The sequence below is a fragment of the Sminthopsis crassicaudata genome, chromosome 1 (genome assembly GCF_048593235.1).
Source record: "Sminthopsis crassicaudata isolate SCR6 chromosome 1, ASM4859323v1, whole genome shotgun sequence".
Lineage (NCBI taxonomy): Eukaryota > Metazoa > Chordata > Mammalia > Dasyuromorphia > Dasyuridae > Sminthopsis > Sminthopsis crassicaudata.
The window spans coordinates 160,543,829-160,548,645 of NC_133617.1; the positions used below are offsets into that span (position 1 = coordinate 160,543,829).

The window sequence follows — 4,817 nt, forward strand, 5'->3', positions numbered from 1 at the left end:
CAGTACCTGACATCCTATAAAGACACTTAATAAATGCTGCTTAACTTCAAATCTACATCCAGATGTAACATTCTTCCAACTGTATTATGAAATATAAGAGATTGTCAGGCATAGATTAAAAGCAGTTCCTGTGCATTTTAAATGACCTTGGTTAATTACTGTCATAAAAACTTAAATAAATAGGAGAGAGCTATGGATCATGAGTGTGTATGTAGATGAACATACCTATCTATATATTATATGTATGTAAAGGTTCTATAATATTTCTATTTATACACATTCATGTGGAACACAGGTCTTCAGGTCAAATAATCCAGGTTCTCAATTTGTTGGGAATGCTGCCTGAGTGAAAACTGTAGAATCAGCCCCTTCTTAGTGCGAACAGGAGTAAACAGTTTAGTTACAGTGATATTTGAAGTCCCATTTAGAAGGCTCTTTATTCACTTGCTAATAAATTTGTGCCAAATTCTCTTTTGGGGCTAAAACTTTTCTTCTCTGGTGTTTTGCCACGTCAGCCCAAAGGTACATTTTTCTGGAAGGTTGGGACTAGAGCTGTTTGGCTTTTCCTTGAATTATAAGTCCCCCCAGAAGAAAAAATTATTTACTAGATTTTTTTTTTTTTTAATACAGAACGCTTCACAAATTTGCATGTCATCCTTGCACAGGGGCCATGCTAATCTTCTCTGTATCATTCCAATTTTAGTATATGTGCTGCTGAAGCAAGCACATTTACTGGATTTTTAAAGTTCACTTTTCTAGTAATCCAAAATATACTAAATAATGAATCTTAATAGCTAACCTTTACATAGTGTTTTGAGGTTTGCAAAATACTTTACATATGTGTTGTTTCATATGATTATTATAAAAAGGGAAGTTCTATAATTATCCTCTTTTTACAGATGAGGAAACTGAGGCTGAGATTAAATGACATTGGAAATAAGGTTTTCTTAATTCCAGATTCAAGCACTTTATTACAATGCCAATTAACTGAATCTCTTATACAAATTCATTCCTAAATCCCTATAAAGTTCAAAGTGAGTTGATAGAAACTAAGACCAGATCATGGATTTATACAACATAATTCTTGACTTTAAAATGACATTTTCAGTTTGTTCACATATAAAAATGAAAGGCAAGTCAGCCAGCCCTTCCTTGTTAACCAGTCTTTTCTAGGCTGGTGAGCAGGCCTGCCTTTATCTTCCTAGATGAAGGTCTGTTTATGACTAGGGAGCCTGTGTTAGGAATGTGAGCTATGGCTCCACTGGGGCACTCAGGAAGGGGGCAACCGGAAATGAAAAATAAACTTGAACAAACAGCAATAGTTGAATTTCTCTAACATTTTAATAAAAATTGGGTCCTTCGGATTAGTCCTTTGTTCCTCCATGTCACATGGGATATGTTCCAGCTGGTTCATTTTTAATCATTAAGTACAAATATTGTATGATCTGTTTAAAACAAACTCAGAGAAGAACCTATGGACTAGAAGGACTAGTTCCTCTAAAAATGCTTGAGGCTAAGTTACACACACAATCAGCACATAAACCTTCTAGTCACCAAAAAAAGCCCCGTATTTTTAATCAATATACAGTAATAAGCATCTGTGCGTCAGGTACTGTGGGAGGTGCTGAAGATACAAAAATAAATGTGAAAACAGTACTTGCCCTCAAGAAACTTACATTCTAATGTCTATATATGAGTATGTATATTATTCTAACATTTACATAGTAGAGGTCTATAAGACCCTTACAAAGTTGATATAAGCCAGCCTTAGCAGAGGGGTGTTCAGGAAAGATTTCCACGAAGGGAAGACTTGCTAAGCCCTTTTCAGGACTGCTCATTTACCTTTGATTTCCGCCTGATTCACCCAACTCTCTCACCTGTAGCTTCAAGACACTGTGGTAAGGGCAGTCGCCATACCTTGATAAACTATCTTGGCAAATGAGCTAAAACAGCTTGAGGATAATGACAGTAAACTGTTGGTGAATTAGGGGATTGTTATATGTGAGGACCACCAAGTAGGCTGGAATGGCTGGATCACAGTGTGTAGACGGGAGTAATGTGTGAGAAGACCAGTAAAGAAGGAAGGGACCATGTTGTGAAGAGCTCCAAATGCCAGAAAAAGTTTATATTCAATCCTACCCACTTATCCCAGACTTCTTTGTGTTTCCCTTTTGTGATTTCCTTTCCCATTTAAGGTTGTCTTAAAGACTCATCCTATTTAGATTTTTAGCAGTATGAAAAACATTCATGGGAGTGGATGGATGTGAAATTGTCTGTCGCCATCTTTCTCTTTCTACAGCGATCCCCTCCTTCATCCATTCCAGGCTCTGGCCAGAAAAGTAATTTAGATAGACAGCCATGCCTAGGAAACTGTTGAACTTTCTTACCATGAAACTAGACTTTTAATCAGCATGGTGTGTTTTATTGTCAGCTTTGAGGCCCTCTGCAGAGGGGGTCTTTGATAAGTGGTGTTGAGTGACCAAAACAGAGCATATTTTCCTCTCAATCAGTTCTCTAGCAGATGTGATAGAGCCAGCCTGTGTGGCCTTCTGACATCTGGGTGGCTTGGAAGGGTGTGGATGTGTGTGTGTGCGTGTGTTTTTTTTTTTTTTTTTTTTTTGGATTAGCCCCATGTGGAGCAATGCTCATCCCCACCCTTATTGAATGACAGCCAACCCTAGTTTTCTCACCTGCATGTTTGTTTATGAATCTGGAGAGGAAAGATAATTTCATAAGTCTACTAAGCCAGCTAGACCCCAGAGGCACTTGAGAATATCTGAGGCAAGACCTACACAAGCAAAATTACATGGAGAATTGAGGAAATTATTTGGACATTTCAGAATCTGACCTGCACCCCACCTCCAGTTATGGAAGAAAAGATAAATTCCTTTTAGACTAGAATTATTTAGATATGCTACCTATATTCATTTAAAGTAAACATTTAGCTGTGAATCTAGAAGTGTAGACTTCTAGTCTATGTACTAGGCCGTGGAGGAAAGAATACTGGACTTATTTGGAATCAGGGAAATGTAGGTTCAGATACAAAGTTTGGACATTTTTTCTAGTTGTGTGACTCCATGACATTGCAGAACCTCAGAATGTTAATTTGTGAAATGAGAAAGATAATAGCTATGCTACTTATTTCATAGGGCTGTTGTGAAGAAAGTGCTTTGTGCTTTGTCATTACAGGCCCGGATTCAGAGAAATCTAAGTTCAAATCCAGTCTCAGAGACTTATAAATTGTATGAAGCTGGCAATGCGCTTAACTTCTGTTTGCCTTAGTCTGCTCATCTATAAATGGGGATAAAAATAATTCTTAGCGGTTGGGGTTGTTGTGACGATGAAAGGAGATAATAATTATAAATTGTAAAATCCTGGCACACAATAAGTGCTAAATAAATGATAGCTATAATTATTATTGGGCAGCTAGGTGACACAGTAGATAGAGTATAGACCATGGAATCAGGAAGATTCATTTTCCTGAGTTCAAATCTGGCTTCAGACATTTACTGACTCATGGCTATGAGCAAGTCCCTTAATCCTTGTAAACCTTTGTAAAATGAACTGGAGAAGGAAATGGCAAATCACTCCAATATTTTTGCTGAGAAAAGCCCAAAAGGGATCACAAAGGATCAAATACAACTGAAAAAATTGCTGAAACACAATAATATTTATGGTTTATATATACATATATATATATCTTTTTTATTATATTTGTATTTATCATTATAACTCATGGGATCTCTTACTACAACTTTACACCACTATTAATGTTTTTTCCAAATTCTGAAAAGGGTCTTAAGGCCTCCTCCAGGATTAGTTAATATTCTGGACTATCACAGATAAGGTGAGGGTGACATTTGGTATGGAATCAGAATCATTTAAAATACATTCTTGTAGCTATTAGAAAGTGACTCAGGGGCAGCTAGATGGTACAGTGGTACAGTACTAGCCTAAAGTTAAGAGGACCTTAGTTCAAAACTAGCCTTGATACTTAAAAATTTTTTAACTAAACTTTTTATTTTCAAAACATATGCATAACTTTCAACATTCACCCTTGCAAAACTTTGTGTTCCAATTTTTTTCTCCATCCTTCCTCCTAGAGAGTAAGTAATCCAATATATGTTAAACATGTGCAGTTTTTCTATACATATTTCCACAATTATCATGCTGCTCAAGAAAAATCAGATTAAAAAGGAGGAAAAAAATGAGAGAGAAAACAAAAAGTTGACAAACAACAACAAAGTTTAAATACTATGTTGTAATCCATACTCAGTTTCCTCAATCCTCTGTCTGGGTACAGATGGCTCTCTTCATCACAAGACCATTGCAACTGGTCTGAATCACCTCACTTTTGAAAAGAGCCCTATCCATCAGAATTGATCATTGCATAATCTTGTTGTTGTGTACAATGTTGTCTTGGTTCTACTCATTTCACTTAGCATCTGTTCATGTAAGTCTATCCAGGCCTTTCTGAAATCATCCTGCTGGTTGTTTCTTATAGAATAATAATATTCCATAACATTCATATACCATAACTTATTTAGCCATAACCCAACTGATGGGCATCCACTCAATTTCCAATTCCTTGACAGTAAAAAAGGGCTTACAAACATTTTTGTGGGTCCTTTAACTTTTTTTATGATCTCTTTGGGATACACAGCTTCAGATACTTAGCACTTACTATATGTTGAACCCCAATTGCTTTGCTAAATAAATAAATAAATAATTTTACAAAGGCAGTGAATCAATGTTAAAAATGTTGGGGAGAGGCAGCATGCGGTAGTGGTTAGAGAATTGGCCTCAGTGACAGGAAG

General features: G+C 36.4%; 1 non-coding gene across 1 annotated transcript; it reads right to left on the bottom strand.

Moving 5' to 3' along the window:
* Positions 1-620: 620 nt before the first annotated feature.
* Positions 621-727, bottom strand: LOC141552436 (U6 spliceosomal RNA). The gene has a single exon (XR_012485216.1). It is a non-coding gene; the product is annotated as a U6 spliceosomal RNA (small nuclear RNA).
* Between the last annotated feature and the right edge of the window lie 4,090 nt (positions 728-4,817).